This window comes from Ipomoea triloba, chromosome 7, assembly GCF_003576645.1.
Source record: "Ipomoea triloba cultivar NCNSP0323 chromosome 7, ASM357664v1".
NCBI lineage: Eukaryota > Viridiplantae > Streptophyta > Magnoliopsida > Solanales > Convolvulaceae > Ipomoea > Ipomoea triloba.
The window spans coordinates 16,447,980-16,470,692 of NC_044922.1; positions in this window are offsets into that span (position 1 = coordinate 16,447,980).

Consider the following 22,713-nt stretch of genomic DNA (forward strand, 5'->3'; position numbering starts at 1 on the left):
GTCTGTATCATCTACAGCAATTTTTGCAACGCAGGCAGCTTGATGCCCCACAGGAAACCATACAAGTTCTTGAGGTGATTACTAACTTATGATGGCGATATCGTCCATCAGCTTAGCAATGAACGTGCAGCGCACGCGCGAATTGTGTGCACAACACACACTTATCATTATGTTATAAGTGGAGGATGTAATGTATCATGAAGTGTTGAAATCTTTTTTAATTTGTACTAAAATGAAACAATTAAAGAATAATTTTTGTAAATAACAAATGTCACTTTTAGCCCTTCTAATAATCAAAGAATAAATTTAGTCCATCAATTATTTGGAGAATAATTTAGTTTATCACTTAAAGGCATTAATTGATTTGGTCTACAAAATTTATAGCAATTTAAAAATGATTAGAAAACCGTTTTAGTGCATTTTATATTAATTTTATTAAAAACGATATTTTAATTTTCATAGCCCTAAAGCTAGGTGCGGAAATTATGATTTTAGAGGAATAGACAATGAAGATAATTATTACATGAGGTGGTCGCACTACGATGGCAATCAATTTATGTAATTCTTGATCAATATCCAAAGGATTGTTAGTTGTCTTGGTGTGTCCTCTAAAAGTTGATAATGTAACATTTGGAACCTCAATGAACAAAAAGTTCTATTGTAACGTATAAATTGAAACCTCTAAAGAAGGTGTTTGGTAAACAAAGTAGTGGCTCTAAATCGCTGTTGTTTGAAGCCAAACTATGGCTCCAAAACCGTTGATTTTAGAAACGCTACAAAATGCAACGTTTCTTTTTTAGTGTTTTCGTGATATGCCTAAAACGCCCTTAATCCATTAATTAAAAAAATTCTTTGTTTAAACAACGAATTTTATTTTTCCAAAAAAATCTTCCCCATCCCATACGATGTGGTAATTGGATGGGCAGAGATGAATAAGGGGGTGTTGAGCTCCCCTTAAAAAAATAAAATAAAAAATAAATAAAAAATAAAAAACTACTACTATTAGCCTATTGTCTAAAGGATTTTTAACTATCAAGGTGGGACCTTGAGAATTTGATAACGTAGCATTTAGAACCTCAACAAAAAAAAGTTCTATTGTAACACATTTTTATGGGCCCCACTAGAATGACAATTACAGGATTCAAAAATTGTAACGGTTTGTGCTTAATCAGATTTAAGTAATTTTCAATATAACAAAATGTTTATTACCAATCAATTGTGGTGGTGGGACCATGAGAAGTTGATAACGTAGGCTTTGAAACGTCAACGAACACAAATTTTATTGTAAAATACAATTTTGTTTGGGCCCACAAGAACGACAATTAATTGACTCAAAAATAATAATAGTAGGTGCTTAGCTGGATTTAAGTTATTTTCAATATACCTATAAAAGTGTCAAAGGTAAAAAGATATACAAGAAAATTGAATGGAAGACAAGTAACTCAATTGTTCAGTCAATCATGCAAACATCTATAAGAAAAACTTAAGGTCATTAGAACAAAAATATCACGTTTTAATTATTTAATTAAAAATTCTTTTCATTTTGTTTGATAGAATAAGACTTTTCAAGATTCAAGAGAAGAGAGAGACAAAGTGATTGCTAACTCATGATAACGATATGGTCCACCAGCCTAGCAAGAACGCGCAGCACACGCGCGAGTTGTGTGCACCACACACACTTATCATTAAGCTATAAGGGGAGGATGTAATGTATCATGAAGTGTTGAAATCTTTTTTAATTTGTACTAAAATGAAACACATGTTATGTTGCTGCTTGTGTGATTGTAGGCGAGAAAGAGAATTTAAGGTATCAATCAAATTTGCTACCAAACATAGTCTGTATTATCTACAGCAATTTTTGCAACGCATGCAGCTTGATGTCCCATAGGAAACCATACAAGTTCTTGATGTGGTTTTGAGGACAAATCCATCATCCCTGCAACACATCTTACTCTATTTTTTTATATGCTTGTGACTTTTGAGATTCAGTTTTACTTAAAATCTATTTTATAATTAAAACTTATGTGTACTAGTAGAGTATAATAGGTGAAATACACTTTTATTTTCATTATAGATATCAAGTTGTGGGGAGATCATTTTTCTCAAGATCTGAGAGAAGATAGAGACGAAGTGATTGCTAACTTATGATGGAGATATCGTCCACCAGCCTAGCAATGAACGTGTAGCGCACGCTCGAGTTGTGTGCACCACACACACTTATCATTAAGCCATAAGGGGAGGATGTAATGCATCATGAAGTGTTGAAATCTTTTTTAATTTGTACCAAAATGAAACAATTAAAAAATAATTTTAGTAAATAAAAAAATGTCACTTTTAGCCTATCAGTTAAAGTGATTAATTTATTTCGTCTACAAAATGTAGAGCAATTTAAAAAGAATTTAAAAACTGTTTGAGTGCATTTTATATTATTTTAGGGCTACGTTGTAACTATTTCGGAAATTATGATTTTAGTGGAATAGACAATGAAGATAATTAGTTGAAGTGTTCCTACTACGATGGTAATTTATTTATGTAATTCTCAATATCCAAAGGATTGTTAGTTGTGTTGGTGGGTCCTTGAAAATTTGATAATATAACGTATGGAACCTCAGTGAACAAAAATTTCTATTGTAATGTATAAATTGACACCGCTAAAGAAGGTGTTTGGTAAACAAGGGTTTGGAGCCACAGTTAGGCTCCAAACCGTTGATTTTAAAAACGCTACAAAATGCAACGTTTCTGTTTAGCATTAAGCCATAAGGGGAGGATGTAATGTATCATGAAATATTGCATACCTTCTGCCTTAGGTTTGCAAAATTGTCCAGGCCAAAGATATACAAAAAATTGAATGAAAGACAAGTAATTGCTAACCATCCCTATTTATTGCATTTTGGTCAGCTTATCCTAGTAAAATTAGTGAGACTGATTGATATTCATAATGAGTACGTGTGATTCTAGAATTTCAATAATAAAAAGTAGTGGAAACTTATACTTTCTAACACTTACTTTTCAAGACGTGAGCGGTTCTGAAAGTGAGAAATTGTTGTGTTATCCTAATAAAAATTCCCTCTAATTTCCATGAGCAATGCACTTATGTAGGTAATTACCACTACTCTTGAGGTCACATCAAAGAAAATTTAGAGGATGATTATGAACAAATTAGTATTAGTTACAAATTACTAGTAATCTTACGTAGGTAATCCGATGCTCCCCTATGATCGAGGTAAGAGATATTGTGAGGGAATTGCCTTTTATCTCTAAAGATTTTTTTTTTTTTGTAAAGTTAGCTAACAATGACGAAAATTCAAGGTAAATTTCATTAATTCTATTTGTTAATGTTTTCTTGTAATAACATAAGATTTTTCTGGATTTGAAGTACGAAAAGAGAAAGTGATTTCTAATTGGCCACTACGGCCACCTACCTAGTAAACGCGTGGTATGCACGCTCCCTCCAAGTGACAATTTTTAGCATTTGGAGCATTAAAACACTTCCACAACTCCAAATACTAACCCAAATATGTTTTAGGTTGTTGGGTGCACATAGTTTATTACTTTAAGTAGTAGTTGTTGTATATTTAAAATACAATTATTTTATTTTTAAAATTAGACATATGTAGTTTTATATTCCCGTAATCTCAAACTATCTTTTAAATAATAGTAATCTCATTATTTAAGATAATCTCATGTTCTATTTTGTAATAGTAATATTTGGAACAGTTACAAATTACAATCAATAAAAAGTAATTAGTATCATTAAAATTAAAATATTATTTTTAAATGAATTGACAAATTTGTCCATACTGTTTGATAGTCTAAAATTTAATTTTATTTTGGATTAACTGAAGAAAGAGACAAAGGGATTACCAATTGAGATGACTTTTTAAAGTTTACGGCTGGGAAAAGCGAGCTGGGAGTTTAAACAGCGAATAACAACAACGATGAAGAAGGGTGAGAGAGAGAGAGCGAGACACAGATCTGTGTTAAGTATAAAAACAAAAATTAGGACATTCCGTAGAACCGACGTCGTATGTCTTTAATTTTAAAAAATATATATATTAGACATAAGACATCGGTTCTTCGAAGAACCGAAGCCTTAAGTCTTTAATTTTTTTTTTAATTAGGTCGACATAAGACGTCGTCGGTTCTTTGAATAACCGACATTAAGTCTTTACATTTTTTTATAAAAATTTTATTTAGATCATATGACATTGGTTCTCCCGAGAACCGACGTCGTATGTATTAATATTTTAAAAAAATATTTATGACGTTGGTTTTTGCCCATAAACGATGTCATAAATAATATATATTATTTTAGCTTTATTTTATTGACATATAACATTGGTTTATCAAAAATCGACGTTGATTGTGCGATGTAGTATCATTTTCTGTAGTAGTGTGCACCTACCTAGTAAACACGTGCAACACACGCGCGTGTAGCGTGCATCCCACGTCATTCTACCCTAAAAGGACTTGTGGTCTAAACAGTAGACGATGTAATGTATCTAGAAGTTTTGTATACGTTTTTCCTTATGGTTGCAAAAAGTGTTAAATGCCTAAGATATGCAAGAAAATTGAGTGGAAGACAAGTTACTCAATTGCCAAGAGCAACATGCAAGCATCTTCTTAAGAGGGAGTCAATGGTGTGTAAGAATTATAGTTTTTAATTAATTTCTAATTTTAATTTTGTATTGTTTCCCACATTAGACATGGATTGTATTCTTCTAGATACTTAAGAAGAATAGTTTTAGTGTATTACATGATAAATTAGTGACTAACGAATTTGGAATGTACTTAAAAGAAGTTACCGCTATTAAAGCTTGTGTCCTTCCACCTCCAAAGGTAAGTCCTACCTAGATTTATGTTGGCTTTATAATTTAGACTATTAAACTAATTTTCGTATTTTTTTTTATGCATGAACAATACTACAATGTAATAGAGTTTTTTTTTTTTTGAGTACTACTGACTCTGTTATAATGTAATAGAGTTAGTTGTATTAAAAAAAAAACTAATTTTCGTATTTCTTTCTTTTACTATACTAAAAGATCGATCATGAATTTTGACACGAATGTCTAGTTGATCAATCTTAGAATTGACTAGTGGAACATGATAGGTATAGTTTTGGTTATTGATATGCCTTTTTAAAGTGTATTTTCAATTCATTGCCCCCGGCATGCCTCCCTCATCCTCCCTAATGTAGGTGACCATTACTCATGAGATCACATCAATGAAAATTTAGTGAGTGATTGTGAACAAATTTAATTTTTTACATATTACTAGTAATCTTACTAACAATATGCTTGCCTATGATGGAGGCATAAAATCTATTAGATCTATTTTCAAATTATTTTAAAACTACTCTACATTTTATAAAATAATTAAATTAATCATATCAGCATGTTAAGGTGTAGTATTATTAAGAATAATAATGCTAGCCCTAAAAGGGTGGCCGCGTTAGTGGACGAAACATGATTCCAATACCAGGATGGAGGTCTTTTTTTATTTTTATTTTTTTAATTCTTGATAGTGCCCTTTCAATTGAACCCATCACACTTGGTCTTTCCAATCTATGTCGTTTGTGGGATATTACACTTGAGCGGGACATACCAAAAAAAATAGGGTTACTTCTAAATTACGCATAAGTGTTGTTATATTATTGGTATTTCACGCCACTTTTTAAAAAGTCCTTTGGATATTGAAAATTATGTAAAGTTAACTAAGCACACGCCATTATAGTTTTCATGTAATGTGAAGTTTCTTAGTGGGGCCCATCCAAAATTGTACATTACAATAAATTTTTTATCGGTTGACATTTCAAAAACTATGTTAATGAATTCTCTAGGTCCCAACATTACAATTTACAGGTAATAATCATTTTGTTCTATTGAAATTACATAAATCTAGCTAAGCAAATACCATTAGAGTCTTCACGTCATGTAATTATCATTCTAGTGGGGGCCATACAAAATTGTATTTTATAATAGTACTTTTGTTCGTTGAGGTTCCAAAGTCTACATTATCAAATTCTCAAAGTCTGACCCTAACAACTACTAATCCTTTGAATATTGAAAATTATGTAATGCTAGATAAGCACACACCGTTACAGTTTTCATTTCATGTGATTGTCGTCCTAGTGGATCCCGTACAAAATTATATGTTACAATAAAATTTTAAGTCCATTAACATTTCAAAGGCTACATTATCAAATTCTCTGAGTTTTAAAAAAGGGAGAGAGATCAAGTGATTGTCTGCTGGTGACCACTTTCACCTGCCTAGATGTGGACAACGGGTGGGCTTGGACCAACCCAATCCGACTCACTATTGGCGCGTTTATTTTTATTTTTTTAATACGAATTGACCCGGTTCGCTTAAATTTTGATATGGACTAGGCCCGATTTGAAAAATAAAAAATAAAGTTTGGCCGAATTCATTGCACTTAAAAAATAGAAAAATTATTAAAATTTACATATCAACTCATTCAAGTTATATTTTCTTTACAAATTAGCCTTAGAGTTAACATATTTATTTTCAACTATTTAACTTAAGAATTATTACAAGAAAATTAAGAAATTAATAATCAATAATGTACGGACATTAATAAGAATAAGTTTACAAATTGCGACTAATAATTACTATATATGCTGAGAAATGTCTCTCAGTGCTGTCAACCTAGATAAGCAACTAAGGTTAATATCAATTTTGAGGTATTCAAAATCACTTCTACTTACTATATAGAATAAGCTTGTGTATGTAGGTGACCATTATTTCTGAGATCACATCAAAGAAAATCGAGTGGGTGATTATGAACAATTTACTTACAAATTACTAGCAATCTTACTTAGGCAACCAAATGCCTGCCTATGATGGAGGTGATTGTAGCTGATCACCGCTTTCACCTACCTAGTAAACATGTGCTATGCACGTATCCATCGGGCAGGTAGCGTGCACCCCACGTGCTCATCATCATTCTTCTTTTTTTTTTTTTTTCTCCAAAGACACCTCCCAAAAAAATAGCAATCAAATGGCAATTTTTAGCATTTGGAGCAATGGAATGCTCCCATATTATCAAATGTTCAAGGTCCCACCATGACAATTGACAACTAATAATCATTTTGTTGTATTAAAAATTATGTAAATATAACAAAGCACACATCGTTACAATTTTTAAAACTTTTGTCTGTTGAGGTTTCAAAATGCTAAGTTATCGAATTCTCAAGGTTTGACCATCCATGACATCTAACAATCCTTTGGATATTGAAATTTTTGTAAATTTGAACACACAGTATTACAATTTTCCTGTTATGTGATTGTTGTTCTAGTGGGACTTATACGAAATTGTACGTTACAATAAAACTTTTGTTATGTTGAAAATTAGTTAAATCCAATTTAGCACACACGGTTACAATTTTTAAGTATTATGATTGTTGTTCTAGTGTGACCCTAGAAAATTGTATGTTACAATACAACTTTTGTCTGTTGAGGTTCCAAAGGCAACACTATCAAATTTCAAGGTCACATATTGATAGCTATCAACCTTTGGATATTGAAAATTATGTCAATCCAACTATGCATATAGCCTTACAGTTTTTGAGTAATCTCATTTTCATTCTAGTGGGGTCCATAAAATTGTACATTACAATAAAAAAAAATTATCCATTGAGGTTCAAAAGGTTACATTATTATCCAAATTCTTAAAGTCCCACAATGACAGCTAACAATCCGTTGAGTTTTTAAAATTACATAAATCCAACTAAGCACACATCATTACAATTTTTGTGTATTGTGATTGGTATTCTAAGTAAGCGCCACTTCACATAATTATTTTATACCTGTTATTCAACAATCATAATTTTTAGAACGGTTACAACTTAGGATCTAAAATGAATTCGACCTATTAATATTAAGATGTCATGTTTTAAATAAAAATTAATATAAAATGCATTGAATCTATTTTCAAATTATTTTTAAATTGCAATACATTTTGTAGATGAAATAAATTAATCATTTTAAACGTATTCAAAAAAAAATTAATCATTTTAAACAGTAGACAAAATTTGCATCACAAATAATTGTGGTCTAAATTTATTCTTTAGTTATAACAAGGGCTAAAAGAGACATTTCTTATTTACTATAATTTCTTTTTAATTGTTTGATAATGGTACGAAGTAAAGATTTCAATAAAAATCAATTGAATAATAATTATATCAAAAAAACAAATATCAAAAGACAAATTCAAGAGAAATGTAATAAGACTAAATGGCAATTATAAACACTTGAAATTCTTTCAACGATTCATTAGTAATTAAATATTACTGTATTAACTTGGAGGGTGTGGTGGAGTGAAAGGGACTCATTCATCTTTAAATCTCTAGCCTAACTGACCCAAAAAAAGTAATTTTTGTTCGTTGATGTTTCAAATGCAACGTGAGCAAATTAATTATCTAGGTCCCACCATGACAATTGACAATTGACAACTAATAATCGTTTCATTATTTTGAAAATTATTGAAATCCAGCTAAACACTCACTGTAACCGTAGTTTTCATATCATTTAATTGTCATTCTAATTGGGCCCATACAAAATTATTCCTTAGAATATTACTTTTGTCCGTTGAGATTTCAAATGCTACGTTATCAAAGAATTCCGACTATGACTGCGAAAAATCCTTTGGATATTGAAATTTATATAAAGCCAGATAAACACTACACATCATATCATTATAATTTTCATGTCATGTAATTGTTGTCTTATTGGGGCCCATACAAAATTGTACATTCAAATTCTCTAGATTTCACCATGACAATTGATGATAGCTAGTAATCTTTTTGTTGTATTAAAAAAAATACTTAAATCCAACGAAGCGCACACTTTTACAACTTTCGAGTCATTTAATTGTCGTTTAACTGGGGTCCATACAAAATTGTACATTAGAATAATACTTTTGTCTATTGAGGCTTCAAAGGCTACGTTATCGATCAAATTCTAATTCTAATTTATGTAAAACCAACTAAGCACACACCATTACAGTGTTCGTGTAATGTGAACGTTGTCCTAGAGGAGCCCGTACAAAATTGTACATTACCAACATTTTTTTTATCCGTTATTTCAAAAGCTGGTTAACGAATTCTCTAGATCCCACCATTACAATTGACTTATAATAATCATTTTGTTGTACTTGAAATTACATAAATCCAGCAATGCACATACCATTACAGTTTTCGAGTCAGGTAATTTTCATTCTAGTGGAGTCCATACAAAATTTGAAAATTATTGTTATAATAATACATGCCAAAAAAGCGCACACCATTACAGTTTTGGTGACATGTGATTGTCGTCCGAATGGGACCTGTACAAAATTGGATGTTGCCATAAAATTTTAGTTCATTGGCATTTCAAAAGCTATGTTATCAAATTCTCTAGGTCTCACTATTACAATTGACAAATAATAATCATTTTGTTGTATTGAAAATTACTTAATTCCTACTAAAGAACTACCATTACAGTTTTTGAGTCATTTAATTGTCGTTCTAGTGGGCCCATACAAAATTTTACATTATGATAAAATTTTTGGTTGCTGGCGTTTCAAAGGCTACGTTATGAAATATTATGACAATTGACAACTAATAATCATTTTATTATTTTGAAAATTGAATTGCTTAAATCCAACTAAGCACCTACTATTAGTTTTCCCAAAAAAAAAAAAAAAAAAAAAAAAAAAAAAAAAAAAAAAGAGCACCCTATTACTATTTTAAATTTAGTTAATTATCGTTCTAGTGGGCCCATACATACTTAGCTTGTACGTTACAATATAATACTATTTTTGTCCGTTGAAATTCAAAAGGCTACGTTATCAAATTCTCAAGGTCTCACCATGACAGCTAACAATCCTTTTTTTTTTTTCGAAAGCAGCTAACAATCCTTTGTATATTGAAAATTATGTAAAGCCAACTAAGCACACACAACTACAATTTTCATGTTATGTGATTGTCATCCTACTAGTGCCCATACAAAACTGTGCGTTACAATAAAATATTTGTCCTTTGATGTTTCGAAGGTTACGTAATCAAATTCTCGAGGTCCTACTATGACAGTTGACAACTAATAATCATTTTGTTGTTTTAAAAATTACTTAAATCTAGCTAAGCACCAACCGTACCATTCTTGAGACATTTAATTCCCACTCTAGTGTCACGTATCCATACAAAATTGTACGTTACAATAAAAAAAAATTCCATTAAAGTTTCAAAGCCAACGGTATCAAATTCTCATGGTCTCACCACCACAATTGACACCTAATAGTCATTTTGTTATATTAAAAATTATTTAAATCCAATTAAGCACAAACCGTTACAATTTTTTAGTCTTGTAATTGTCGTTCTAATGGAACCCATAGAATATGTGTTACAATAGAACTTTTGTCTGTTGAGGTTATAACGGCGACATTATCAAATTCTCAAGGTCCCACATTGACAGCTAACAATCCTTTGAATATTGAAAATTACGTAAATCGAGCTAGGTACACACTGTTACAATTTTCGAGTAATATGATTGTCGTTCTAGTCGGCCTATAAAAATTTATACTTACAATATAACTTTTTGTCCATTGAAATTCCAGATGTTACATTATCAAATTCTCAAGGTCACACCATAACAACTAATAATCCTTTGGATATTAAAAATTACATAAATTGATTGTCGTACCACTTCACGTATTTATCTTTATTGTCCATTATTCTAGAATCATAATTTTCGGAATACAGTTACAACTTAATATCTAAAACAAATTATGGCTATGAAAATTAAAATAACATTTTTTAAATAAAATTAATATAAAATGCATTCAATCGATTTTCAAATTATTTTTAAATGCTCTACATTCTGTAGATGAAATAAATTAATCACTTTAACCGAGAAATTAAAGCTATATCGCAAATAATTGATGAACTAAATTTATTCTTTGATTATAACAAGGGCTAAAAGTGACATTTTTTTTATTACCGTAACTAAAGGTTATGCATAAGTCCAACTTAATTAGGAACTAATATAATTTCATCTTAAATTTATGCATTGTTAAAGGCAAAATAAAAAAAATATTGCATAATTTAAAACAAAATATTAGGCTTAGGACAAATATGCATAAAATTAAACATTAAACTCATATAGTCCAAACAAATTGCATTACCTAAAACAATTTTTAATATGAACTTTCAAAGTATAAAATTAATATTCAAACACTAATGAGTCCAAACCAAAAGTGACCTAGCATTTTGAATAATGATATAATGAATATATACTTTGAAAATTTCAAACTGTAAGCCCATGATAAAATGTTTTAATGCATAAAAATCAAATTTACGAGAAATAAACTGAATTTACAAATTTTAACAATATCAAACCAAAAGGATATGTTGTCATTTGTAAATCAAAATCTCACAATCCCTAATTGCATAATTAAACCTAATATTATGCACTTAATGTGATCAAATGCATGTATCAACCCAAAGAGTATGAATTATACATAACCAAATATGGACAATAACATTAATCATAATTCAAAGACTAAATGAATTATGTAATAAATGTACAATAATGGCAATAGTTAGTTGCCAAAAAAATTCATATATGAAGAATTGCCACATAAGCATAATTAGAAACAATTCAGAATTCATAAATAAAATCATTTTAATAATGCTAACATCAAAGTATTAATAGTAATAAGTAACTTTATAATCACAATTAACATTTTTTTTAGAAATGCCATTAACATTTAATAATAACAACCAAAATATGGTAATACACCTTCTTTAACGTTTCCATTTTACTTAAAGAAATAAAATGCGGCAATTACAATTTATAACAGTTAACTATAATTGTAGCACTAATTACAAAAAATAATGATAAAAAAAAAACTTAATGACTTACCTTAAGATCTAAAACAAATTAGGGCTATGAAAATTAAAATAACATTTTTTTAATAAAATTAATATAAAATGCCATTCGATTTTCAAATTATTTTTAAATTACTCTACATTCTGTAGACGAAATAAATTAATCACTTTAACCGAGAAATTAAATATATATCGCAAATATTGATGGCTAAATTTATTCTTTGATTATAACAAGGACTAAAAGTGACATTTTTATTTACTATAATTATTTTATAATTGTTTGATTTTGGTACAAATTAAAAAAAAAAAGATTTCAATAAAAAAATCAATTGAATAATAATTATATATAAAAATACATATTACAATAATAATTAATCAATTGAAGGATAATGATTGAAATGAAATATAAAGTGGAGAGCAATCTGGTCCAAGGAACTGCCACGCCTACGCCCCTCTCACTCTATATGCAGTATGCACGTCATCTCGCAGGGTACGTTCGCATTCTTAACGTTGTCTCTGCCTATAAATACTGAGTGGTTGATGACAGTAGTCCTCACGATTTCTGCGCTTCTATACATTCCCTTTTCCGGATAATTCTCCTCTTTCGTGTTGTTGGCCGATTACTACTATCTTATTATGCTGCTTCTACTATCTTTAGGTTTTAGAATACTATAAATAATATATACTCTATTCTGGAAAAAAATAATGTGCTTTGTTAATGTCTGAATCCGATTGACTTAAGTGCATCAATTTTCATTTTGTTTGATAGCACAAGACTTTTCAAGATTTGAGAGAAGAGAGAGATAAAGTGATTATATTGCTAACTCATGATGGCGATATGATCCACCAACCTAGCAAGAACGTGCAGCGCACGCACGAGTTGAGTGCACCACACACACTTATCATTCAGCCATAAGGGTAATATGTAATGTATCTTGAATTGTTGAAATCTTTTTTAATTTGTACCAAAATTAAACAATTAAAAAATAATTTTAGTAAATAAAAAATGTCACTTTTAGCCCTTCTTGTAATCAAAGAATAAATTTAGTCCATCAATTATTTGGATACAAATTTAGTCTATCAGTTAAAGTGATTAATTTATTTCGTCTATAAAATGTAGAGCAATTTAAAAATAATTTAAAAATCGTTTGAGTGCATTTTATATTAATTTTATTAAAACTGATATTTTAATTTTCATAGCCCTAAAGCTAGGTTGTAACCATTTCGAAAATTATGATTTTAGAGGAATAGACAATGAAGATAATTACGTGAAGTGGTCCCACTAAAATGGTAATCGATTTACGTAATTCTCAATATCCAAATGATTGTTAGTTGTCTGGGTGGGTCCTTCAAAATTTGATACTGTAGCAGTTGGAACCTCAACGAACAAAAAGTTCTATTGTAACGTATAAATTGATACTGCTAAAGAAGCTGTTTGGTAAACAACGGTTTGGAGCCAAACTGTGGCTTCAAACCGTTGATTTTAGAAACGCTACAAAAGGCAATGTTTCTATTTAGCATTTTGGTGATTTGCCCAACACGCCCTTAATCCATTAATTAAAAAATTCGTTGTTTAAAAAGACAAGCCTGAGGCTTCTCTTTTCCTGCCCATACGATGTGGGAATTGGATGGGCAGGGATGAATAACGGGGCGTTGAGCATCCTTTTAAAATAAAAACTACTACTAGGCGAATATGTAAAGGATTTTTAGCTATCAAGGTGGGACCTTGAGAATTTGATAATATAGCCTTTAGAACCTCAAAAAAAAAAAAATTCTATTGTAACACATTTTTATGGGCCCCACTAGAATGACAATTACAAGATTCAAAAATTGTAACAGTTTGTGCTTAATCAGGTTTAAGTAATTTTCAATATAACAAAATGATTATTTCCTATCAATTGTCGTGGTGGGACCATGAGAATTTGATAGCGTGTGCTTTGAAACATCAACGGACAAAAGTTTTATTGTAACATACAATTTTGTATGGGCCCCACTAGAACGACAATTAAATGACTCAAAAACAATAATAGCAGTTGTTTAACTAGCTAGATTTAAGTAATTTTCAATATACCTATAAAAGTGTCAAAGGGAAAAAGATATACAAGAAAATTGAATGGAAGACAAGTAACTCAATTACACAGTGAAGCATGCAAACATCTATAAGAAAAAATTAAGGTCATTAGAACAAAAATATCAAGTTTTAATTATTTAATTGAATAAATTTTTTATTTTTTTGATAGCATAAGACTTTTCAAGATTTGAGAGAAAAGAGAGATGAAGTGATTGCTAACTCATGATGATGATATCGTCCACCAGCCTAGCAAGAACGTGCAGCGCACGCGCGAGTTGTGTGCACCATACACACTTATCATTAAGCTATAAAGGGAGGATGTAATGTATCATGAAGTATTGCATACCTTCTGCCTTAGGTTTGCAAAATTGTCCACGGCCAAAGTAATTAATTTATTTGGATACAAATTTAGTCTATCAGTTAAAGTGATTAATTTATTTCGTCTACAAAATGTAGAGTAATTTAAAAATAATTTGAAAACCGTTTTGAGTGTATTATATTAATTTTATTAAAAATGATATTTTAATTTTCATAGCCCTAAAAGTTGTAACCATTTTGGAAATTATAAAAGAATTAAATTAATCATATCATCAGCATGTTAAGTTGTAGTATCATTAAGAATAATAATGCTAGCTCTAAAAGGGTGGCCGTGTTAGTGGATGGAATATGATTTCAATACCAGAAGGTCATTTTTTTTTATTCTTGATAGTGCCCTTTCAATTGAACCCATCACACTTTGTCTTTCCAGTCTATGTCGTGTGTGGGATATTACACTTGAGCAGGACATACCAAAAGGAATCGGTTACTTTTAAAATTAAGCATAAGTGCTGTAATATTTTTTTGTATCTCACACCACTTTTTAAAAAGTAATCTCATTGTTTAAGATAATTTTTGTGAACTAATTGTTTCTTAAAATTATATTTTAACTTTGATTTTTCTAAAATTATATTTTGACTTTGATTTTCAATTGGATTAGGTCGTACCCTATACCATTGTGGAGTAGTATTAATTGATGGTAACCATGAATTATAATTATAATTATAATTATAAAAATTCAAAACTATAGAGTACAATGAATTAAAATTGTTATTTGTTGAGGCCCAACAACCATTCAACTGTATGGTCTCATCGCATGATTGACGATTACGTGAAGGATATGTGGTACAATGTCGATGTTTCTGCATGCATGTGTCTTATTAAAATCTTCTATAAAAGGTCCATTAAATGCACTGCTGCATTGATATGATTGCCGATTATGTAAAGGGCACGTGGGTACAATACCCAGAGGCACCTGCATGTGTCTTAAGATTTTCTTAATTTTGTAAACTTTTCTGTAATTAATTGAACTGCCTATGTGATTTAATGTAAGACTTTTCTTGATTTTAGGGAAAGGATAAATGAAGTGATTGTCAACTTGTGATGGCGATCACTTCCACCAACATAGCAAGCGCGTGCAATGCACGTGCAAGTAGCGTCCACCCCATGCACTTATCGTTTGGCCATAAGGGGACAGGTGATCCTGATGGTGGAGGATGTATTGTATCATGAAGTTTTGCATACCTTTCGTCTTAAATTTGCAAAATTTTTAAGGGCCAAAGATATACAAGAAATTGAATGAAAGACATGTAACACAATTGCTGAGCGGGAGGCAATGATCAAAGGTATAAAATTAGTAGTTTTTACTCTTTTTCCTTAACTAAGTTTTTTTCACGAGATTTTCTTAGTATAAAGTTTTTTAATGACGCACTCAATACAATATATATATATATATACATATATATGTATATATATATATATATATATATGTATATATATATATATGTATATATATATATATATATATATTATGTACTCTTTTCTTCAACTACGTTTTTTCCACGTGGTTTTTTTAGTGAATTTTTAACAATGCATGAAAGTATTTGAATATATCATTCATATATTTGTACTCTTTTCTTGTCTAGGTTTTTCCCACATATTTTCTTAGCAAGTTTTTAACAAAACAAGATGGTGGACAAATAATGTCCAAGGGAGAGTGTTATAAAGAAATGTATTTAGTGGCCATTATTTTGTAACCGTTGTAACGGTCACCATTATGATTGTTATTATTACTACTGTTATATATATATATGTGTGTGTCCTTTGTAACTTGTACATACATAATGAAATGAAAACACTTTCTCCTTATTCTTTGTTGTCTCTTTCCCTTTTCTCTTTATCTGCAATGTTCATCGGCTAGGAGCTAATGGTCAACGGCAACCACTTTACAACAATTTTTGTTTATTTCGATTAATTTGTTTACCTTTTTTTTTTCCTATTTAGACAGAATTTTTTTAAATTTTTTTTAACTTTTTTTTTTTTTTTGCAGATACTCTAGAAAAATGAGTATAATGATGACAAATTAGTGGTTAATAAATTTTGATTGCAGTTAAGGACTGAACTTAGTATTGTTGATACTCGTGCCCTTCCACCTCTAAAGTAATTCCATGATTTATGTAGAGTTGATAATGTAAACCATGAATATCATATCGTATTGTAGAACATGATAAATATGGTGCGGTACTATCTGTTCAATTTAAATTATCTATCTGTTGTAGTTCAAAGAGTCGATACCCCCATCACCTGGGTTTTCATAAAGGTGCCAACTGAGCACAAAGTGCTTGACTAGTATAGTGTAGTAGTATCTTGTTCAATATACTTTCTCTATTTGTTGGAGCTCAAAGAGTCAATACCTCATCACCAGACTTTCCACAAAAGTGCCAACTGAACACAAGGCTACGTTCTTGACTAGTATGGTGCAAAAGTATCTGTTCAATATACTTTCTCTATATGTTGTAGCCCAAAAAGAGTTAATACCCACCACCGAAATTTGATCATGTGACCTTCCCTAAAAGAGAACCACATAAGTACCAGCACAAGGTGCTTGGCTAGTGTGTCTTTTTTTCTTTTTTATTTAAGTATACTTTCATTGTTTTTCCCGCATTTTTTCTATTTTTTTTCTTTAAGTTATTGCTCAATTTCTTACATTTTTTTTACTGTTCCAAAGCCAAGCAATTATTTTTTTGGGGGGGAATTGTTATTCAGAAAATACAAGGTGAAATTTTTGGCATGTATCAACTTTTCAAAATGCAAGGTTCTATGGAGAGTTGATTGAGATGTGCTGCAGAGACTTCTGCATTTCTTTCTTTTTATTATATTACAGCTAAAATATCACAAATTTGGGCGTGTATACGAAGTTTATCCTACGGTTGTACTGTAGAACATGGTAAATACTGTGTTGCTTATTGATGTCTCATTTTGTTTAACTTAAACAGTTTAAGTGTATTTTCAATGTCCCCCCGGCCCCTCCCCTTTTTTGCTTTATTTTTCCTTCAAATTATTGCTCAATTTATTACTTTAGTAATATTTTCGTTATATTTTTGTATAACTCAGAAGGCTAGCATACTTTTATTTTATTAATTAATTGTAAATTAAGAAAACGATTGTGTCACAGAAAAGAAAATTTGAAAGGTGATTGTGAACAAATTAGTTACAGATTACCAGCAATCGTACTAAGGCAACCGGATGTTTGCCTATGATGGAAGCAAGAGTGCTTATAGATGAAATTTTAGGGTAAATTTCTATTCATTTTATTTGTTAATGTTTTCTTGTATTCCCTAAGGATTTTTCTAGATTTAAAGAAAGTGAAAGAAGTGATTGTCAACCGTTCACTACTTCCACCTACCTAGCAAGCACGTGGTGTGCACGCACCTATTAGGCGTATAGCATGTATCCCATATGCCCATTATTCAGGTCTTTTTTCTTCATTTTTCTTTCTCCAAATGCTCAACCCCAAAAAGCTAGCAACCAAATGTCAAATTTTAGCATTTGGAGCATTGAAATTTGAAACACTCCCACAACTCCAAAACTATCCCAAGTAGGGTTTAAGTAGCTAAGCGCACATAATTATTGATCACTTTATGTAGTAGCAGTTGTTGTATTTTTAAAATAAAATTATTTTATTTTTACAATTAAACATATGTATTGTAACCTCAAACTACACTTTAAATTGTAATCTTATTTTTTTAAGATAATCTCACGTTATACTTTGTAATAGCAATTTTTGGAATGGTTACAACTTACTATCCACAAAAACTAATTAATGTCATTTAAATTAAAATATAACGTTTTGATTGAATTAACAAATTTGTCCATAATGTTTGATAGCCTAATTGGGGAGGCGATTGCCAGTTAACCACGGCTTTCACCTACCTAGTAAGCATGTGCTATGCACACATCCATCGGGCAGGTAGCGTGCACCCCACGTGCTCATCACCATTCATTTTTTTTGTTTCTTGTTTTTTTTTTATCCAAAGACACCTAGAAAAATAGAAACCAAATGGCAATTTTTAGAATGTGGAGCAATGGAGTGCTCCCACATTATCAATTTTTTTAAGTCCCACCATGACATTTTAAATCTAATAATCATTTTGTTGTATTAAAAATTATGTAAATACAGTTAAGCACACATCGTTATAATTTTTAAAAGGCTAAAGTTTCATCTCGCACCATTAACTATATTGGATTATTCATGTCGCACCTTGAACTTTCATAAGGTCTATTTCGATACACAAACCATTAATTTTTTTTCATTTAGCAATTTTTACAGGTTACCTACAAGTTATACGTAATCTATGCTGACTTGGATTTTTTTTTTTGTTTTCTTCTTCTTTTTTTTTTTGAATTTTTTTTTCTTCTAAACCTTCTCCAGCCCAACAACCGGTACCGGAACCGTAAAATAAATAAATAAAAATTCTTATATTTAGTCATTTAGTTACTAGCAATAGCTATATATATATATATATATATATATATATATATATATATATATATATATATATATATATAAATTATATTTAGCTACTGCCAGTAGGCAGTAGCCAAAATAATAATAATAAAAATTTATAATATATTTTTTATAATAACAAAACATATTATATATAACTATATATACTAAAAACAAAATTCATGTTGAACCGGAACCGGAACTGGAACCTTTATATAAGGTTCCGGTTCTGGTTTGTGTAACCTTGGAACCGTGAATCGGCGGTTCGGAACCGGAACGAACCGCGGTCACCCCTAGGCAGGTCGTCAATGGGTTCGGCGCACGCTGCCGCAAGGGAGGGGAGGAGCAGTGGATTGTGGAGGGGCTGTGGTGATTTGGTCTAGTGAGCACTGATCCGGCTGAAGGCACAGGGGAGGGGCAGCGTGAGGCATTGATTATTTTCTACCTATTATTCTGCAATCATAATTTTTGGAACCGTTACAACTTAGAATCTAAAACAAATTCGGCCTATTTATATTAAAATATCGTGTTTTAAATAAATTAAATATAAAATGCATTGAATCTATTTTCAAATTATTTTTAAATTGTTATACATTTTGTAGACGACATAAATTAATCATTTTAACTGATAGACAAAATTGCATAAAAAATAATTTGGGTCTAAATTTATTGTTTGCTAATAACAAGGGCTAAAAGTGACATTTTTTATTTACTACTCCGTATAATTTCTTTTTAATTGTTTGATAATGGTATGAAGTAAAGATTTCAATAAAAATTCAATTGAATAATAATTATATCAAAAAATAAATATCAAAACACAAATTTAAGAGAAATGTAAACAGACTAAATGGCAAATAAACACTTGAAATTCTTTCAACGATTCATTAATAATTAAATATTATTGAACATTGTAAATTTGTAACAGAGTCAGTAGTACTAAAAAAATAATATTCTTGAAATGTAAAAAAGACTAAATGGCAAATAAACTTTATCAAATTCTCTAGGTCCCACCATGATAATTGACAATTAACAATCATTTTGTTGTATTGAAAATTATTTGAATCCAATAAAGTGCACATTGTTACAATTTTCGAGTCATTTAATTATCGTTTAAGTGGGCCCATACAAAATTGTACATTAGAATAATACGACTGTCCGTTGAGATTTCAAAGGCTATGTTATCAAATTCTGAAGGTACCATTGCTAACAATCCTTTCAAAAACTATGTTAATGAATTCTCTAGGTCCCAACATTACAATTTACAGGTAATTAATAATCATTTTGTTCTATTGAAAATTACATAAATAATCTAGCTAAACAAATACCATTAGAGTCTTCACGTCATGTAGTTATCATTCTATAGTAGGGGGGCCATACAAAATTGTATGTTATAATAGTACCTTTGTCCGTTGAGGTTCCAAAGTCTACATTATCAAATTCTCAAAGTCCCACCGTGGCAACTACCAATCCTTTAAATATTGAAAATTATGTAATACTAGATAAGCACACACCATTACAGTTTTCATGTCACGTGATTGTCGTCCTAGTGAATCCCGTACAAAATTATATGTTACAATAAAATTTTAAGTCCATTAACATTTCAAAGGCTACGTTATCAAATTCTCTGAATTTTAGAAAAGGGAGAGAGATCAAGTGATTGTCTGTTGGTGACCACTTTCACCTGTCTAGATGCATGTGGCCAACGGGTCGGCTTAGCCCAGCCCAATCAGACCCACTATTGGCCTTTTTTTTTTATTTTAAATACGAATTGACCCGGTTCGATTAAATTTTGTTCCGGACTTGGCCCGATTTGAAAAATAAAAAATAAATAAATAAATAAAGTTTGGCCCAGTTCATTCGCACTTAAAAAATTATTAAAATTTACATATCAACTCATTCAAGTTATATTTTCTTTACAAATTAGCTTTACAAGTTAACATATTTGTTTTCAACTATTTAACTTAATAATTATTACAAGAAAATTAAGAAATCAATAATCAATAATGTACAGACATTAATAAGAATACGTTTACAAATTGCGACTAATAACTACTATGCTGAGAATTGTCTCTCAGTGCTGTCAACCTAGATAAGGCGATAAGCAACTAAGGTTAATATCAATTTTGAGGTCTGTATATTCTAATATTCAAAATCACTTCTAATTACTATATAGAATAAGCTTGTGTATGTAGGTGACCATTATTTCTGAGATCACATCAAAGAAAATTGACTGGGTGATTATGAACAATTTAATTACCAATTACTAGCAATCTTACTTAGGCAACCAAATGCTCCTATGATGGAGGCATTCAGGAGTGCTTATACTGTTGGGGAATTGCCTTTGCCCTCTAAGGATTTTGTTGTGAAGTTAGCTGACACTAATTCTATTTGTTATTATTTTCTTGTAATTCCTTAGGATTTTTTTTTTTTTTTTTTTTTTTGGTTTTTTTTTTTTTTTTTTTTTGGTTTTTTTTTTTTTTTTTTTTTGGTTTTTTTTTTTTTTTTTTTTTGGTTTTTTTTTTTTTTTTTTTTTGGTTTTTTTTTTTTTTTTTTTTTGGTTTTTTTTTTTTTTTTTTTTTGGTTTTTTTTTTTTTTTTTTTTTGGTTTTTTTTTTTTTTTTTTTTTGGTTTTTTTTTTTTTTTTTTTTTGGTTTTTTTTTTTTTTTTTTTTTGGTTTTTTTTTTTTTTTTTTTTTTGTAATTTCATTTTAAGGAAGGGAAAGAGGAGGTGATTGTAGCTAACCACCGCTTTCACCTACCTAGTAAGCATGTGTTATGCACGCATCCATCGGGCAGGTAGCGTGCACCCCACGTGCTCATCATCATTCTTTTTTTCTTTCTTTCTTTCTTATTTTTTTTTCTCGAAAGACACCTCCCAAAAAAATAACAACCAAATGGCAATTTTTAGCATTTGGAGCAATGGAATGTTCCCATATTATCAAATTTTCTAGGTCCCACCATGACAATTGACAGCTAATAATCATTCTGTTGTATTGAAAATTATGTAAATACAACTAAGCACACATCGTTACAATTTTTAAAACTTTTGTCCGTTGAGGTTTCAAAATGCTACGTTATCGAATTCTCAAGGTTTGATCGTCCATGACATCTAACAATCCTTTGGATATTGAAATTTTTGTAAAGTTGAACACACACTATTACAAATTTCATGTTATGTGATTGTTCTTCTAGTGGGACTTATACGAAATTGTACGTTACAATAAAACTTTTGTCCGTTGAAATTTGGAAGACTAAGTTATCAAATTCTCATGGTCCCACTATGACATTGACAGCTAATAATTAATTATTTTGTTATGTTGAAAATTAGTTAAATCCAATTTAACACACACTGTTACAATTTTTGAGTATTGTGATTGTTGTTCTAGTCTGACCCTAACAAATTATATGTTACAATACAACTTTTGTCTTATGAGGTTCCAAAGGCAACGTTATCAAAATTTCAAGGTCACATCTTGATAGCTATCAATCCTTTGAATATATATTGAAAATTACGTAAATCCAACTATGCATACAGTCTTACAGTTTTTGAGTAATCTGATTTTCATTCTATTGGGGTCCATAAATTTATACATTACAATAAAAATTTTATCCATTGAGGTTCAAAAGGTTACGTTATTATCTAAATTCTTAAAATCCCACAATGACAACTAATAATCCATTGAATTTTTTAAAATTACGTAAATCCAACTAACCACACATCATTACAACTTTTATGTATTGTGATTGGTATTCTAAGTAAGCGCCACTTCACATAATTATTTTATACCTGTTATTCAACAATCATAATTTTTAGAACGGTTACAACTTAGGATCTAAAATGAATTCGACCTATTAATATTAAAATATCGTGTTTTAAATAAAAATTTTAAAAAAATTAATATAAAATGCATTGAATCTATTTTCAAATTATTTTTAA